We start from the raw sequence: 19,167 nt of genomic DNA, 5'->3' as shown, positions 1-19,167 counted from the left end.
AACACGGCTGTTACTCTGAAACTAGATCTAATGATAATTCAGAAATAATTTCAGTTCTCCGAGCTGGGCTCAGTTTTGATGTTCTGTGTTTTCTTAAATCAGATTCCTTCATGTGCAAAAGTATATGAATTTGTACACTTAAACTCTGGTGACAGTTGCGATCATTGCATATGTAATGATGTTAGTCACATAACTGGATATTTGCATCCAAAGCCGGGTGTGCAACTGCAGGACATATGTGGGCAGTTTAGGTACACAAATACATGTCCAATTTTGGTGCATGAAGCTTTTACTCCCCTCACCACAGGCCATCAGCAGGGTTTAAACCCTGGACCTTTAGCACTAAAGCATAGACTTCTGTCCCTTAAGCTAAAGGAGCAAAAGTGTTACTAACAACTGTTATCCACTATGTGGACAGGAGCGAGGGGGACAGTTCACACACCCCCACACTCACCCTCCGCCCTTCCCCCCCACAAAATGTTACACAGGGATTTGAAATTCTCTTCCTCTCTCCTTTTCTGATTGCTATAAGCCTAACTATTGTGGATCTGTTTTGATAAGACGATGTTTCTACACAAGAACAAATATATTTTGTCAGTATAAAAAGAGTCACTAGGATTTTGTTTTCTAAAAACAGAGTGAAACCTGGGCAAGAGCCTAGTCTTATTAGGCAACGGTCTTAAAGAGATTGCCCTGAATGATCCCCTCAAGCATAGTGACTGCAACTGTGCTTCACCGCGATGAGAAGACCATGTCCATTAGGCGACTGATTTTTGTCTGTCCCTTGAGTGGTTGCTTGAGAAAGATTTCACTCTAATAAAATAACAGTTAATTTTGTACATGCTGCAAAATGCACTGGTGGTTAAAAAAGGAGAATAAGCATATTAAATGCAATGTGGCAGAGTCCCCAATAATCGCTGCAGTTTGCCAGAAATAAAACTTTTAAATGCAACCCTAGCCGGCTGGCACTACCTATTTGTTCTTAAAAGCAGAGTTTATTATTTTCAAACAGCAGGCGACTGGCGGGCATAAGCCATCTGGGATTTGAACCTCATTTCATTAGATCCATTTTCATTTTCTATGTAGAGTCAGAAAGCAATGCCAACAAGAACAAAGCTTATTCCATTTCAGTCTGAAGCTCCTTTACATTTGATTTCTGCTTGTAATACAGTAGCTTCCCTACTCTGTATACTTCCTTTGTCAGGTGCTATTTGAATAAATTGTTCTTCACAGGACCTGTGTAACTATCTTTTTGTGTTGCCTTTCCAAACAATGTCCCTCTCTTTGGGCCCAATCCTGCATAGTCCCACTGGGCCTGATCCTGAGGAATGCTGAATAAATGCAGCTCCCACTGAAGTTCACATCAAGATCAGCACCAGGTCCATTGATTTCACCCTGTAAGAGGTACAAAGAAAAAATGTGGTATTAGCTATGCTATTTAGCCTAGAGACTGTGCCGTGCAACAGGTAAAGCACAGAACAACATGGTCCTCAACTTTGAAACATGGGAGGCATCCAATGTCCATGTAGTGGCTCACTCATGAAAGACAGGTCTTATCAGGTTAACCAGGAGTCATCCAGTTCAGGAACTCGAAGTCATAGCTGGCCCATCTGGAAAGACCCTGAATAACTCTTCCTTTCTTTTGCAATACCAGCAGACTGCATAGGATCAACCAGACAGGACTCAACTTGACAATTATTTTCTAATACAAAGAGACCTCCCAAATCCCAGCTGTGGTGACTGAGAGGGATAAGGAAAGGAGCATTTTAAGGAGTCAACTGGAGAGGGTCAGCGCAGGGGAAAAAAGAGAGGACTGTAACTCTCTCAACCATAAGATATTCAAGCAAGCTCCAAAATCAACACACATTAGGTGTCTGTCCTAGCTCCATCAAGTATTGCTAGGTAGGGTAGATTATTTCCTTGCCATTGAGTCATTTGTACCCTATACATACGGGCACCTATTCCAGAAAAAGTGCAAAAATCACTCACGAAAAGATTTGAGCATGCAAGCAACATAATACATTGAGTACACAATAGTATTCTTAAGTAGGCAGGGTCCTTGAATAACTACCCCTCTGAAACCTGTTCATTTGATTCCTTTCATTGTCCATTTCTGATCCCTTTACCTTCACCTTATAAATTACTTAGGAATGCACAGGCACATTCAGGAAATCCTTGCTTTGTGCTTCCTGAACAGTGCGAAGTATCCAGAAGAGGGGCTGAAAATCTGTCCCATTGTAGACAAATCACTTAGGGCCAGATTTCAATTATTTCAAGGAGACTTAGGGGCCTAAACACCTTTAAAAATCTGGCCTTAACCTCTCTGCATTAGCTTCTTTGTCTATAAAGTGAAGGACATACTTCCTTAGCTACCCTGCAGGTTGTTGCAAGGATGAGTTAATTAACATTTGCAAAGCACTATGTAATTGCTAAATGTTATTACCAGGCTCTGTGAAGCAGGTTCTGTCATGTCAAAGGGATATGCTGAGACTTCACTGTCCAGGTACCATATCTGCACAAGAGTCTCATTTCTGTAGCTCATCTTGTCTTTATCACAGTCTTCTAGCAAATGGTCTTTTTATTTGCTCCTGTTACGAAGTGTTACATGTGATTTTTACCAGTCATTTATGTGAAAGGATAAGAATGACAGTTATTTGTGTTTTGCATAATCTAACCCACATAGATAGGAACAAAAAATGGATGAAACTATCTTCCAAACTGTGCCTTTTTACTATAAAAACCATCCAAGAACAGAGTCATGCAGCACATTAAAATTCATTGTGGTGATTAAGACAACCAGACTTCTCTTATGTAATTCTGAGTCACTCCTTAGCTAAACCTTTGCAAAGAAAGAAGAAAACTGGGAGATGCTCAAGATTTTTCACATAATTGTTTAGATCTTGATTTTTCTCTGTGATACCCACACTGGTTACGACTTCACCACAACTTTGACTTATCCTTCGGAGACTTCCTTTCTTTACATATTTTATGCGTCCACCAACACACTTTTACTCAGAGTTTACCTTTTCACTTTTACTGATTTAAATAAAAACTGTTGTGATTATGTAACGGGAAGTTCGTGGATAAACAAACGGGATGCAAAATTGTCACCAAAAGCTAAAGGCCCATATACACAGAACACTGAAGTAAAAGAGCCAATAACAAGTCTGCCCTCAGTTACAGCCAGGATACCCCACTGAGCTCATTTATGTGCTGCCATTCTGAAGCATTTTATATTAAATTATTCACTTATAATGCACATGCCTGATGTGTTTCACCTGATCTTGTTTCCCTACAGCTAAGTTTTTATGTTGCTATTTTCCTCAGTGTAGTTAGTAGGATTGTTCATATATAACTGCAAGCTATATTAGGTCCTCCATGTATACAGGTTCTGTTCTTTGGAAGGCTAGTATGCACATAACTGGCCTGCAATCCTGAAATCCATTGTTTCCATAAACTGTGCCTCCGTGAGGGGCCCCAGGCAGTGCTCAGACCACAGCCACCTCCCAGTAGCTCACAGAAATGACTGGAGAAGGGGGCCCAGCAAACCTCTAGCTCCCAAAGGACCCTGTCCACAAAGCTCCTGACTGGGGGAGACATCCAGCCCCACCAATTGGCCAGGAAGCTCTACTTAAACCAGAAAGTGGCACAGGAAGTTGTCTAAGCCACTAAAGGAATCTGGCTGCTGCTATGGATGTTGCCTACTAGCCTGACTCCTGAGCTCTTCCTTCCTTATCCCAGACTTCAGTCTGTTTCCTGTTCCTCCTTTCCTGCCTTGCTCCAGGTCCTCTCTCCTACACCTTACCCCTGAATCTGACTCTGGCTCTGACCTTTGGCGTGGTATCTGACTCTGACCCTGATTCCGGTTACAGATTCCTGATTCCACCTTTAGGCCCAAATGCCCACACCCCAGTCTCTGCAGCTTGCTTCTCCTAGTTGGCCCAGCTGAGGATGGACCCAGTGGAGTTCCCTGTACTCCAGGGGGCATCTGCACTGTGTGAGCAAGTGATCCGACTCCAGGTAGACAACAGAGCATTGCAGGCACAGAATGCACAGCTTGCCACAGAGAATCAGGTATTGTGGGAGCAAGTTCACCCAAGCTTGGTCCTGCCCGAGAGCTTTGATTGGAGCTACTCCAAATGTCAAGGCTTCATGAATCAGTGCCACCTCTTATTCTTGCTTTGACCAAAAACATATGCAACTGACCATGCAAAGGTAGGTCTGGTCATTAGCCTGCTGACAGGGGAGAGATTGAACTGTGCCTCTCCCATGTTGGAAGCCAACAGTCCGGTTCTGTTCAACTGGGATGCCTTGCAGTGGGTGATATCAACCATCTTCGCTGACCCCAACAGTGCCTTCTTTGCTGAGGCCACCTTGTGGAAACTCTGACAGGTCAGGCACAGTTGCTTCCTATGCCGCTGACTTCTGCTGTCTCACATTGGACACAGAAAGGAACGAGGGAGTCCAGTAATTTCAGTTTTTGATGGGGCATGCAGGACTAGGGTAAGTATGAACTGCCCTGAGTCAAGACTCCAACAGGTCATAGATCTTGTTATTTGAACTGAAAATCCTCTTTGCAAGCGATGGGAAGAAAGAAGAGAAGTGTCACAAGTATGCTATCAGACTCACCAACTGAGCTGCTGAAGATAACCTGACCTGTTGGCAAGTCACCCCTAAAGAGAGAGAGAATGCCAGCAATGCCTTAATCTGTGTTAGTGTGGCATGGCTCGCCACAGTAGTATCTCCAGTGGTCCCACAAGGAACCCAGTCGGAAGGAATCTGGGAAATGAGCCAGCCCAGGCTCGGTGAAGGGGGCTAGCCTGGGCATCCTGACAGAGCGTCCTCCTGAATCCCAAACTGAGGCCCTGACAGGGATGACTGCCAGCTCCTGCCAATCAGCACCACACCTATAAGTACCTGTCACGTTACGAATCCCAAAGCATCCCCAACCACTCCCTTGGCAGCATGCCCTTATTCAGTCCCTCCCTTAGGGAAAATGGTGCCCTGGGCGAACTTGTATTTTGGCACCCCTGGCCCTCGCAAGCACCCCAAGGCCCTTGTGGCCTCCCCATCCCGCATCACCTCGAGGCCTTGCTGCCTCCCCCACATGCTTAATTTGTATTGAAAGTCGTGCTGGGGCTCTGCCCCAGCACAAATTAAGCACTGGTTGGGTGGCCAGTGCTAGCTGGGCACCCAGCTCGGAAGGCAATGCCACTGCCAGCAATAGTGCAGAAGTAAGGGTGGCATGGTATATGTGGTGTATTGCCATTCTTTCTTCTGCACTGCTGCTGCAACTTGTGGTGACTGGCGCTCGGCCTGCGGCTCAAGGTAGACTCCGCGCACAGGGACTGCATGTTGCTGGAGCCCAATGCCATCCCTCCGCCTTCTGGCCGCTCCTGGCTCACCAGAGGCACGATTTCAGATTTAGATGGAGGGTTGCAACTTTACCCTGAAAAATAGATTTTTTGCAGATAATTTAGAAATTAGCTGACAGGAGCAATGTATCTAATTCCTATATAAAGAAAGAAAAAAAAAGTACAAACATCAAGTAAAGCCATATTTTAAATGTATATGTAAATTTAGATCAATCAGGAGATAATAAAGCAAAATAGTCCCAATCCCAAGCCTTGAGGTATCAGTCCTGAAGCTTTAACAGAGATATCAGAAACATAAGTTTGATACTTTGTACACTATCTTTAGGAGAGAGAAATAAATAAAATCTGCTTACTTTCTCTAACAGGTATCAGTAACAGCCGTGTTAGTCTGTATTCGCAAAAAGAAAAGGAGTACTTGTGGCACCTTAGAGACTAACCAATTTATCTGAGCATAAGCTTTCGTGAGCTACAGCTCACTTCATCGGATGCATACTGTGGAAAGTGTAGAAGATCTTTTTATATACACACACAAAGCATGAAAAAATACCTCCTCCCACCCCACTCTCCTGCTGGTAATAGCTTATCTAAAGTGATCACTCTCCTTACAATGTGTATGATAATCAAGGTGGGCCATTTCCAGCACAAATCCAGGGTTTAACAAGAACGTCTGAAGGGGGGGGGGGTAGGAAAAAAAAAAGGGGAAATAGGTTACCTTGCATAATGACTTACAATTAACTTAGGCTTGAATAGAGACTGGGAATGGCTAAGTCATTATGCAAGGTAACCTATTTCCCCTTGTTTTTTCCTACCCCCCCCTCCTCAGACGTTCTTGTTAAACCCTGGATCTGTGCTGGAAATGGCCCACCTTGATTATCATACACATTGTAAGGAGAGTGGTCACTTTAGATAAGCTATTACCAGCAGGAGAGTGGGGTGGGAGGAGGTATTTTTTCATGCTTTGTGTGTATATAAAAAGATCTTCTACACTTTCCACAGTATGCATCCGATGAAGTGAGCTGTAGCTCACGAAAGCTTATGCTCAAATAAATTGGTTAGTCTCTAAGGTGCCACAAGTACTCCTTTTCTTTTCTCTAACAGACACACTCTGTGTTACTGCCATGGTCTGACTTTATTTTAGTCAATTATTTTTCACTCCACTAAAAATGTATTTACTTAATTTTAACATATTCGATTAAGGGGTTTTTCGCCTTTTTTTAAGGATTAGAATTTATTTTTCTAATTATTTTGGCATTTCTGTTTACCGATCGCAATCATGTACGTGACTCACTAACATTTGACTCCATCATTACTATTAGTATCAGACCTTGACCCACATTTATTTTCATATGAATTTCACAGAAGTATAGAATGGTAGGACTGGAAGGGACTTTGACAGGTCATCTAATCCAGACCCCTGCACTCATAGCAGGACTAAGTATGATCTAGACCATCCCTGACAGGTGTTTGTCTAACCTGCTCTTAAAAATCTCCAATGATGGAGATTCCACAACGTCTTTGGGCAATTTATTCTAATGCTTAACCACCCTGACAGGAAGTTTTTCCTAATGTCCAACCTAAACCTCTCTTGCTGCAATTTAAGCCCATTGCGTCTTGTCCTATTCTCAGAAGTTAAGAAGAACATTTTTTCTCCCTCCTCCTTGTAACAACCTTTTATGTACTTGAAAACTGCTATCATGTCCTCTCTGTCTTCTCCAGACTAAACAAACCGAATTCTTTCAATCTTCCCTCATAGGTCATGTTTTCTAGACCTTTAATCATTTTTGTTGCTCTTCTCTGGACTTTCTCCAATTTGTCGACATCTTTCCTGAAATGTTGTGCCCAGAACTGGACACAATAGTCCAGTTCAGGTCTCATCAGTGTGGAGCAGAGCAGAAGAATTACTTCTTGTGTCTTGCTTACACTCCTGCTAATACATCCCAGAATAAGGTTTGCTTTTTTTGCAGCAGTTTTATACTGTTGACTCATATTTAGCTTTTGATCCACTATGACCCCCAGATCCCTTGGTGCAGTACTCCAGCCTAGACAGTCATTTCCAATTTTGTATGTGTGCAACTGATTGTTCCTTCCTAAGTGCAGAACTTTGCATTTGTCATTATTGAATTTCATCCTCTTTACTTCAGACCATTTCAAATTTTATCCTGTCCTTCGTAGTGCTTGCAACCCCTCCCAGCTTGGTATCGTCCGCAAACTTTATAAGTGTACTCTCTGTGCCATTATCTAAATAATTGATGAAGATATTGAACAGAACTACACCCAGAACTGATCCCAGAGGAACCCCACTCGATATGCCCTTCCAGCTTGACTGTGAACCACTGATAACTACTCTCTGGGAATGGTTTTCCAACCAGTTATGCACTTACCTTATAGTAGCTCCATCTAGGGTGTATTTTCCTAGTTTCTTTATAAGAAGACAGTATCAAAAGCCTTACTAAAGTAAAGATATACCACATCTACCCAGGGGTGAAAGTAACTTAAAGGACTTACCGGTACCAGAGTCCTGAGTGGGGGCGTGGCCACAACTGGAAGAAGCGCGGCCTCAGCCGGAAGAGGTGGGGCCTTCAAATCAAGATTTAAAGTTCCTGGGGCTCCAGTTGTGGCTGGGAGCCCTGGAGCCTTTAAATCACCCCTGGAGCTACCAGCCGCAGAGGTGGCTGGGAGCCCCGGGGCTCAGGGGTGATTTAAAGGGCCAGGGGCTCCAGCCACCACCACGGAGCTCCGGGCCCTTTAAATTGCAGATGGACCCCTGCCGCCGCTACCCCGGGGCTCAGGCAGCCGGGCTCGGGTGGCGATTTAAAGGGCCTGGGGCTCTGGCTGCTGCGGGGAGCCTTGGACCCTTTAAATCACCACAGAAGCCCTGCCACCGCTACCCTGGGGCTCCGGCAGCAGGGCTTGGGCGGTGCTTTAAAGGGCTGGGGCTCCCCGCTGCGGGGCTCAGGAGGTGATTTGGAGGGCCTGGGGCTCCAGCTGCTGCGGGGAGCCCCAGGCCCTTTAAAATCGCCAGCCTGGGGAAGCCGGTCCGGTCCGGCACAGCGTGCCGGATCTTGCCAGTATGCTGTACCATACCGTACCTGCTTACTTTCACCTCTGCATCTACCACTTCCCCCCCATCCACAAAGTTTGTTACCTTGTCAAACGAAGCTATTAGGTTGGTTTGACATGAGTTTTTTCTTGAAAAATCCATGTTGACTGTTGCTTAATCACTTTATTATCTTCTAGGTGTTTGAATTTTAAGTTATTTTACAGATATAACTAAAAATACCATTTGAAAATAAGTGATCTTCATTTGCACAGTTTCTAAAGTTATGTGTTTAGCTGTTTTTTTTAAACTGGCATTACTGAAGTGAGTATAAGCTAAAGTTACATTCTAGGATGGGGTGGGCAAACTTTTTGGCCCAAGGGCCACATCAGGGTTGCGAAACTTTATGGAGGGCCAGGTAGGGAAGGCTGTGCCTCCCCAAACAGCCTGGCCCCCGCCCCCTATCTGCCCCCTCCCACTTCCCGCCCCCTGACTGCCCCCCTCAGAACCCCTGACCCATCCAACCCCCCCCCCCACTCCTTGTCCCCTGACCACCCCTTCCTGGGACCCCTGCCCCTAACCGCCCCTCAGGACTCCCACGCCTATCCAACCCCCACTGCTCCACATCTTCTGACTGCCCCAACCCCTATCCACACCCCTGCCCCTAACTGCTCCCCAGGACCCCACCCCCGGACTGCCCCCTGCCCAAACCTCCGCCCCATCCAACTGCCCCCTGCTCCCTGTCCCCTGACTGCCCCCCGGAATCCCCTGCCCCTTATCCAACCCCTCCCTGCCCTCTTAACACGCCGCTCAGAGCAGCAGGAGCTCATAGCCATGCCGCTGCACTGCCCGGCAGGAGCGGTGGGCCAGAGTGTTGGCGGCGCAGTGCGCTGAGGCTGCAGGGGAGGGGGGACAGTAGATGGGGGCTGGGGCTAGTCTCCCTGGCTGGGAGCTCAGGGGCCGGGCAGGATGGTCCCGCGGGCCAGATGTGGCCCGTGGGCCATAGTTTGCCCCCCTCTGTTCTAGGAGGATACTATTATTTGATTGTACCACTTTAACTAATGAATGACATAGCACAATATGGTAATAAAAGTAATAATAATAATTACTCCAGCCAGGACAGGTTAGGTATTTTAGAATTCATTGCTCAAAGAATTAAATTTAATCATGACAGAAATAAAATTATGAAATGCACAGAACAGTCAAAAAAATAAAACACTTTGAAAGAATAAAATTACAGAGAATTTATGTGCCTTGTGCATTTTGACAGGAGGTATCAAGAAGTAACAACGTGTGTGTGTTGGGGGGAAGTGTGTGAAGGAAACTGTGTGTTGTTGGGGGAGAGAGAGAGAGAAAGTGTGTGTGCGCGCGTTGGGGGCGAGTGTGTGTGTGTGATTGTTGGGGGAGAGAGAAGAGAGCGAGCGAGAGCGCTGTGGGGAATGTGTATGTGTGTGTGTGTGTGTTGGAGGGGAACTATAGACTGCTTACTGCTCAGCCCTGCCAGTGAGACCTGAGCCCAAGTGCTGCTCCCTAGCACAGTGAGTTGGAGTGACCTCTCTTCCTACGTGAGAGCAAGGGACCAGTACACTTAGTGGAGAATGTGGGCATCGTCCCTCCCCGAGACAAGGGGAGAAGCCGAGGACAGCATTAAATCAAACCTCCTCCTCCCGGTCTAGGAAGGATGGAGGTGAAGGAATTAATCAAATGGCTCACCAGGAGCCGACAGCAACAGTAGGCAGCACAGCAACAACTACTGCAACAACTTGGGAATCAGCAACAGCAACTAATCAAGAACCGGGTGCATGACACCGTGATCGGCAGCAGTGCTTGCAGCAGCTTGCCCTGCTTGTACTGACATCCAAGGGCTCCAACCCCAGGGGAGCAGTGGCCCAGACTGACCCCACAGTGCCGGTACGCTTGATGGAAATGGGCCTTGAGGACAACCCAGAAGCCTTCTTCATTGCCTTCGAGAGGGTCGCCTCAGCAGCTAAGTGGCTGCTGGAGCAGTGAGTCATGCCTTTGGACTCTTATCTGATATGCCCAGCCCAGGCCACATAGCTGGGGCTCCTGGGAGGGGAAGCCCAAGACTACGGGCAGTTGAAAGCCGCAATCCTCGATGCACTCAAGATTTCACTGGAGACATTCCAGCAGCAACTGCAGGAGAAGGCCTACCCACCTGGGGCCTGATCAAAGGCTGTAGCCCAGCAGCTGAAGGACGCGTGCTGGCGATGGCTACAGGCCGAACGGTGTACTGGGGCTGAAGTCACCAAACAAGTCATCTTCAAGCAGTTTATACAAGTCCTCCCAGTGTGAGGAAGAACCTGGGTCCTTCACCACAGGCTGGCGGCCTTGAGTGCAGCTAGAGCCGTCATGGAGGACTTTTTGGTTGCAGAGACTGTGGTTGGGCCTGGGGCTCGGAGCTGTGGCCCCAATGATGGCCAACCCCAGGGAAGAGGAGACCCAGGGCCAAAGGCATTAACCCAGGCTCGTCCCCAGATGCCCTGATGGATGGGACACTGTCAATCCTTGACACCCACCCCTTGAATTAGGGAGAATACCTGAGACCCATGCATGAGGGGAAGCCCCAGATCGCAGGGAGTCAATGCCCTTGCCCAACTCTGCAGATTGGCCAACGTGCCCCCAAATCAGCCCTTATTTCACCTGTAGCTGATTCGGGCACCTTTGACATGCGTGTCCCATCACGGAATGCAGTTTTGGCCAGGTCTGCTCTGGGGAATCACAGGCCCAAAAGCAGAACCTTGGGTAAGCTGACAGTCTCCCTCGACATGGACAGAGTGGGGGCTAGGGCTCCTGACTGCTAATGGTTGTTTGCCTCTTGTAGGAGGCTACAAACTATAGGCTGCTTACTGCTCAGCCCTGCCAGCGGGACCTGAGCCCAAGTGCTGCTGCCTGATGCAGCGAGATGGAATGGCTTCCCTCCCCACTTGAGATCAACGGGCCACTGCACATAGATATACACAGCATGTTGGAACCCAGACTAAACATGCTATGCACCTACATTCAGGAGAACCAAGCCAAAGGTAAATCCACTTTGCCTACTGGGAAGCCAGTCCTCTTTGTTTAAATTAAAAAAAAAAAAGGATGGAAGCCTCCAACTATGTGTGGACTAGTGGACCCTAAATCAGATAGCCATTAGAAACAGATCCCCATTACCACTAATCCTGAGTTCATGGATCACATGAGGTCTGTTTGGGTACATACAAAGCTGGATTCTGGGACGCATACAACCTAGTCTATGTTAGAACTGAGCATGAATGGAAGAACGCCTTTCAAATGCATTACAGTCACTTTGAATATCTCTTGATGCCCTTTGGTTTGACAAACACATGACATTCCAGATTTTTATTAATGGTGTACTCCGGGACATTCTGGACCAATATGTAGTAGCATACCTGGATGACGTACTTATTTATTTGAACAATGCTGAACACCGCACCATGTATATCCATTCTGTCCTGCAAAGGCTATGTCAATATGGCCTCTGTGCTAATCTAGAAAAATGTGCCTTTTCTCAGTCCTCCATAGAATTTGTAGGGTTCATCCTATTTCCTGCTGGTATCAAAATGGACCCATGCAAGGTAAAGGCAGCCCTTGAGTGGGTGGCACCATGGAATTTTCAAGAACTACAAAGTTTCTTGGGGTTCATCCCAAAGTTCATCAGAGCACATCACCCTTCTGGCTGCCCTGCTCTGCAGCAACACTGAGTTGCTTTAGTCTCCTGAGGCCCAGCAGGCCTTCAAAGCATAAAACTCTCATTTGCCACCGCTCCCATATTACTCCACCCTGACACCTCATGTGCCTTCACTGAAGTGGATGCTTCTGGCTTGGTAATCGGACCCATGCTATCACAAAGGCATGGTCCTCAACAGCTGCTACATTTGTATGCCTTCTATTCCAGGAAATTCACATCCACAGGGAAAAATTACAAAATTTTGGACAAAGAACTCCTGGCAATTAAGACCTCCTGTGAAGGGTGAAATTACTATTTAGAAGGGGCCTGGTATCCCATCCAGGTGTACACCAATCATATGAACTTTGAATGCTCAAGGTCAAGGCCCTCAACCAAGATCAACTTCAGTGGGCCTTATTCTTTTCACACTTCGATTTCATAATCTCCTATCATCCAGGAACCAAAATCAGCCAGGCTAATGGTTTGTTCCAGAAGGGTGAATCTTATGCTGACCTAAAGGACTTGAATCCAAAAACCTCCTGCATCCTCATAACTTTCTGGGTGAGGCTCCGCACTAGGGTCTGTGCACACTCATACCATCAGGCTTGACCCACAGAGTCCCTCCAGTCAAGCAGGAAGCCAAAAGTAGGGAACTCCATGATGTCTGAGACAGGGTAAATTATGTAGAAAGGCATATATATGTTCCCTCACAGGCCTCCAAGGACTACAACTCTACGAGTATGTCATGACTATCCCAGGCAGGACATTTTGGCTGCTTTAAAACTCAGCACCTCAACTCTTATATCTTCTGGTGGCCTTGTATGTGGGCCACAGTGCAGGTCTATAATATATGTGCTCTCTCCAAGGTACCACAAAATAAACTCCTTGGACTCCTGCAACCCCTCAGGACTCCACCTGGCCCCTGGACAGTCATAGTCTTAGATTTTGTAGTAGAACTATCCAAGTCCAATGGGTTCATGACCACTCTGACAGTAGTGGACCATTTCACAGAAATGTCACACTTCATCTCCTGCACTGGTCTGTCTCCTGCCAGGAAACTGCCTGACTCTGGGTGGGACAAGTTGTCCACTTCCAGGGCCTCCCAGAGCCCATCATCTCTGACTCGGGTGCACAATTTATTTCTCACTTCTGGCGAGAATGAGTGGCCCTTGCTGCTACTTAAGGCAGTGTTTGCGTACAATAATGCAGAGCATGCATCTATGGGGTGGAGCCCCCTTAACAATGGGTTCCACCCTTGGTTCTACCTGGAACTACCTGCAACTTCCCACAATCCAGCAGCTCTGGAGTGGATACAACAGATGCATCAAGCCCAAGATAACCTAAAATTTCTTTCAGGGCACCAAGAAGAGCCACAAAAAAAATATGTGGACCATCAACAACAGGAGGAATCCATCCTTTCAATAGACCAGAAAGTATGGCTCTTAACAAAAAACGTAAACATCAACAGGCCATCTCAGAAATTGGACTACCAGTTCCTCGATCCCTACCGAGTTCACCAGCAAATTAACCTAGTCATCTTTGAACTTGACTTGCCCCATTCTCTCCAAATACACTCAGTTTTCCATATGTCACTCCTGAAGCCCCACATTCAGGACCCATTCCTTCATTGTTTCCTCCTCCCCACCCTGAATGGTACATGTTCAAGACCACAATGAGTATATCGTCCATGAGATCCTTGATGCCAGAATCAGATGGGGAACACTCTGGTATCTTGTGGATTGGGAAGGCTACAGTCCTGAAGAACACTCCTAGAAACAGGTGAAGAATGCCCAAGCTTCTGACCTGGTAAATACCTTCCACAAAAACCACCCTGGGAAACCTGGCCCACTATTGCTGGTAGGGCACCCTAGGGGAGGGAGTGGTATGAGGGATTGCAGGCCTCAAACATGTTGAGCCTCCTTAATTGTGGATAATTTGATGCATATGCGCATCCATTGGTTTTGTCTGCCAATGTGAATCTGAACTGCTCTCCATAGCTCTGTGGTTCTGGAGATTATGCTCCTTTTTAACAGAACTTTCTCCCCATTTCCCCATCCCTTTCAGGCAAGGGTCTGAAAATCCACTGAATTTTTATCTCAGCACTGGGCTGGTACATGCGGAGTCAAACTCTTTTGTGTTCACTCTATGTGGAATTGTCTGAAATGTGCATTGTTCGGAACACTTCTAATTGCTCTCCTTCAGCTTTTTAAAATGCATTTGTTATCCCAGGAGAGAAGAAAATCATATGCTATGTTTTAAATGTTGTCTTTTAGGAGCTATGCTGGATGTAATCTCATTATAAGCAGCTCAGAATATGCTGCAGCAAAATAACACCCCATCCCCTTTTGTCTTGTTCACTATTATGAGCCCTAGCAAATTGAACAAATTTTTCCATACGATTTATTGGCAAACCCTGGACATGAGGGAGGTGTCACTGTACATACCAAAAATAAAATGGGAGATTTATGTTGGCAACTATTTTCATGTGGATAGGATTTAGGATGGCATGTAACCATGCATATACATGAAATGGGGATCTAAGAAATCAACCATACCAGCCTTCTATAATTAGTTAAGAAAAAACAATGATATGTTCCTGTCTGGTGGGAAAGTGCAGTGAGCATTTTACGATGTGCTGGTCAGGACTGGTGATTAAATGATGTGTGATAAGGAGGGGGCAAGTATATTCTGTAACCACTTTGTGCTCGTGTTTGTAAATATTTGCTTCCCTACTGATCAACTGAAGAACTACTTTTCTGTGCGAGCTTCCCTGCAGAGTCCATTGCCAGTGTGCGCCAGTCTATTCTGACAGGACCGTCTCTAAACAGGTAGGTCAACCTGAGTGCTTATTTAGACCCTCATCCTGCAAATGACTCAGCCAAGGGGAAGCCCTGCATCTGCATGATTCCCACTGATTTCTGCATGCAAGCACCGGGCCCAGCTGCATCATCAGTGCCTTCCTCAGCCTTGCAGTACAAACAATGACAGCTGAGCTAACAGTCAAAAAAATATTGCTAATATTTGCTTTGAAAATGAATTTTGATCTTATCCCCTTTTTGCATTTGCTTTCTGCTAATGCTGAAGTGATCTATCTTCAATATTTGCATCCCTCCAGCACTTAAATTGTAAACCTAAAAAGAGCTTGCTACAAATATTCATGCATGTAAAACTCAGTGTGAAAGGTCAATAGAAAGTGGACCAAAGGGGCACAAACACAACCAGAGCAAACACGCTACCAAAAAAAGGAAACAAATCTAAAAGAATATTAATTCCAAGAACTGAACAGCCTTATTTTGCATAGAGGTTGGGCTGAGTCAAAGAATAGTTTTAGGATCAGTGTCAAAATGAACTCTTGAAGCGGATAGGAAAGACCAGTGTGAATCAAATGCTGCCAAGCAGAGTCAGAGCCATGGACCAGGGTCAGTTGCAGAAATGTGGATTATATCTGCCAGTGAATCCTGTTATCAGTATTACTTCACAGTTCATTTTTTATTCCAAATACTGGTCTCTCCAACTGCAAGAATTTGCTGAGCTCTTGGCAATTTGCCACACCCATCAACAAGGCTGACAGCTATCATTTGTCAAAATGTCATTCTGGCCTCTACACTTGCAATCCCCTCTCTTGGTTCCAAAGCTGACAAGGAGTAGCACATATACTCATCACTTACAGGCTTATGCATGGGGAAGTATGTCAATTTTCTTCTGGTACTGGAGTCTATATACCCTTACCTTTTACTTTACCAGAAAAACATTGGTCACAATTGACAGCTATTAGGCATAGTCATACCTGATGTAAGTGGATGTGACTCTATGGGCTGAATTCTCAGCTGTGCTAAGGAGCAGGTGGCTCTAAGCCACCTTTCTGCTACCCCAGTCCTGGAGGCCGGTCTATCCAGGTTACACTGGGGGCCCAGAACAGCCTAGGGTCAGGAGGGCACAATGGTGGCTTAAAGTGCAGCATAGCATCTTAACCGCAGTATCCGATTTAGATTAAGGACAACCACTGCAAGAACGAACAAAAGTCTCCACAGAGAGCACAGCTTGTGACTTTTCACCGTAACTAGCAGCTACCATTCTCAGAACAAAATGGCTGCTGTCTTTGTACATAGCATTCTCAATAATGAAAAGGAGCCATACACACACAAAGGAAAGGCCTTGCAGTTTCTTAGAGTCATGCATCACATGCCGTTTTCTGCCAGGTTCTTCCCAGCTACCTCCAAGTTCATTTATTCTCCCCAGCAATATTGTTATTGTTGTCCTTTCCCTCCCTTTCTTATTTGTCTGTTTAGCTTCTTGTGTCATGTCAGATTGAGATTGTATAGCCTTCAGAGCCATGACAAGGAACCTATTCTCCTCTTACTTAGGTTGGCTTTACATCAACTTAATTCCTTTGGTTTCAGGGGCACCATACCCAGTTTTGACTGGGCCCCATATCGTTTTTAGTGTCTGTATTACACCTATCACACTTTTGTGGCACTTGACATTTTCTTCTTTGGTACTAAACCTACTTATCTGTAATATGAGGACTAACTTTTCTAGATGCCTAGCTAGAACTTTGGCAAGGACTTCATTGTCAAAGCTGATTAAGGAGCTATGTATGTCTAAACATGAGTTGCAGGTCCTTAACTGCCTAATAAAACAGTAATGGCATGGGGTGTGTGCATGAGTGTGTGTGTGTTAGAAGGGTCTTATCCTTCAAGGAGTGCTGGATCATGGCCAACATTTGTTTAGCTAATTAGGATGCCAACATTTGTATCATAATCAATGATAAAGCCATTAGGATCCAATGACACTCCACATCCTTTTTTTGTAATAAGGGTGTTTATGGTTCCCTGCAGTCATCTGGGATCCCAGACAGTTAAAGCAATTCCTGTGCCCTTGGGTGCACACCCACTGTTGTGAGGAGCTTCTGAACAGATTTATCTAGAAAGTGAAACATTTGTCCTTGATTAGTTGTGTGTCTTTTAACCCTTGACCTGTGAGGTTTTCATAATATTAATGGGTGACTGAGCAGTCCAGCTTCTCGGAAGGCTAGCCAGCACCCACCTTGGTTTATTTCTCCATTTATAGAAACACATGTTTTAAAGAGTTTGTATTATCCTGAGCCTTTGGCGTTAGCAGTATATCTAATTCTGTATGGGTGGTATTTACTTTGGCCATAGTTGCTGAACATATAGTTTAACATTCTTTTTTTAGCACTATTAATTCACATTAATGGTCTTCCTCTATTTCTCTAGTCCTTTTGCATATATATATGCACACACCATTCTTAAAGCCACACATCCCCTAAAACTACTTTGGAAACTTCCCACCAATGGGAACTAGAGACCACTGAATTCATCTCAAAGTATTCTTTAACCTGGTCCCTAAAGGCACCATCAACTCCCATTGAAGTCACTGGGACTCTTCCCGTTGATTTGCAGCAGGTCTGGGATTGGGCTGCACATAAATACATCTAGTGAAGGAGAATGCTCAAAACCTCCAATTTATTTTTTCTATAAATTGTGCTTTATTTACCCGCAAGATGAGAACAGCTCCTTGGATAAATATGTAATTAGACAAGCCTATTCCACAGCGTAACTATCCTTATAGTTAGAAAGTTTTCCCTAATATCTAACGTAAATCTCCCTCGCTGCAGATTAAGCCCATTACTTCTTGTCCTACCTTCAGTGGACATGGAGAACAATTGATCTCCATCCTCTTTATAACAGCCATCAACATATTTGAAGATTGTTATTGAGTCTCCTGGTCAGTCTTCTTTTCTCAGGACTAAATATGCCCAGTTTTTTAACCTTTCCTCATAGGTCAAGTTTTCTAAGCCTTTTATCAGGGTTGTTGCTCTCCTCTGGACTCTTTCCAATTTGTTCCCATCTTTCCTAAAGTGTGATGCCCAGAATTGGACACAGGACTCCAGCTGAGACCTCACCAGTGCCAAGCAGAGGGCAACAATTACCTCCTTGTCTTACATATGAAGCTCCTGTTAACAGAGCACAGAATGATATTAGTCTCTCTCGTCATTGCCTCACATTGTTGACTCATATTCAATTTGTGATTCACTATAACCCCCACATCCTTTTCAGCAATACTCACCATCTAAACAGTCATTCCCCGTTTTGAAGTTGGGGATTTGATTTTTCCTTCCTAAGTGTAGTACTTTGAATTTCTCTTGAATATTCTTGTTGATTTCAGACCAATTTTCCAAAGTCACTGTTGCCGGGTGAGTACACTGTCCCCCTCTTGGGGCAGACCGAAGGCTTTGCAGCCCTGCAGCTAAGTGCACCTGCCTGCTCTTAGCCTCAGGGCAGTCTGACCAAGTGGTCTGAGTCAATATAGCTGCCTTCTTTTTCAGGGCTGCGTGGCCTAACGGCCAGAGTCAATATGGTTGCCCTCCCTCTCAGGGCTGTGCGGCCTAGTGGCTGGGTCAATATAGATACCCTCTCCCTCAGGGCTGGGTGGCCTAATGGCCAGGGTCAATGTGGGTGTTCTCTTTCACAGGGCTGCGTGGCTTAATGGCCAGAGTCAACACAGTTGTCCTCTTTTGCAGGGCTGTGTGGCCTAGCACGCAGAGTCAATATTGGTGCAATTTAAAGGTTGTAGTGGGGGATGGCTGGGGTAGGGGGGCTGGGGTAGGGGGCCTGGGCCCCCTATTCCACTGGGTCCCACCCCAAGTCCCTGTCAGCGGTGAGTGTACTCATCACGGAGTCAGCGGGGATGCTACCAAAACATGCTGAATTAATGCCCAGCTCTAGAACTGGATCAATGTCTGGATCAGCGTCCCTCTGGGCTACTTCCTACCCTGTCTCTCGATGAGGTGGTCTGGGTGTCTCCAGGTTCTTTGGCCTGTACAGATCTCTGTGGCTCCGTTCTCCATCAGGCATCCTCAGGTAGCCAGGTATCAGCCTGGGTCTTGGCAGGTCTGGCCTCCACAATCTGGGGCTTCCGCAGCTCCTAGGCTGGAGCTGGCAATTTGCATCCTCCCCCTCAGCAGTCAGCCCTGAATGAGATGAGCTTCTCCCTGTTACACTGGTGCTCCAATTGGAGCATGCCCAGCAGGGGAGAGTGGG

The 19,167-nt window shown here is 45.9% G+C and overlaps 1 long non-coding RNA gene across 1 annotated transcript in view; it reads right to left on the bottom strand.

The window, feature by feature from the left end:
* Positions 1–466: 466 nt before the first annotated feature.
* The window catches only part of LOC122465214, a 46,163-nt gene continuing 27,462 nt past the window's right edge, over positions 467–19,167 (bottom strand). Inside the window, exon 3 of the long non-coding RNA XR_006289889.1 lies at positions 467–1,395. This is a non-coding gene — a long non-coding RNA (uncharacterized LOC122465214). The remainder of the gene's footprint in view (positions 1,396–19,167) is intronic.

The sequence above is a fragment of the Chelonia mydas genome, chromosome 3, assembly GCF_015237465.2.
Source record: "Chelonia mydas isolate rCheMyd1 chromosome 3, rCheMyd1.pri.v2, whole genome shotgun sequence".
NCBI classification, from domain to species: domain Eukaryota; kingdom Metazoa; phylum Chordata; order Testudines; family Cheloniidae; genus Chelonia; species Chelonia mydas.
Note: the sequence above shows the minus strand (reverse complement) of the source record. Positions and strands in the feature narration are given on the sequence as shown.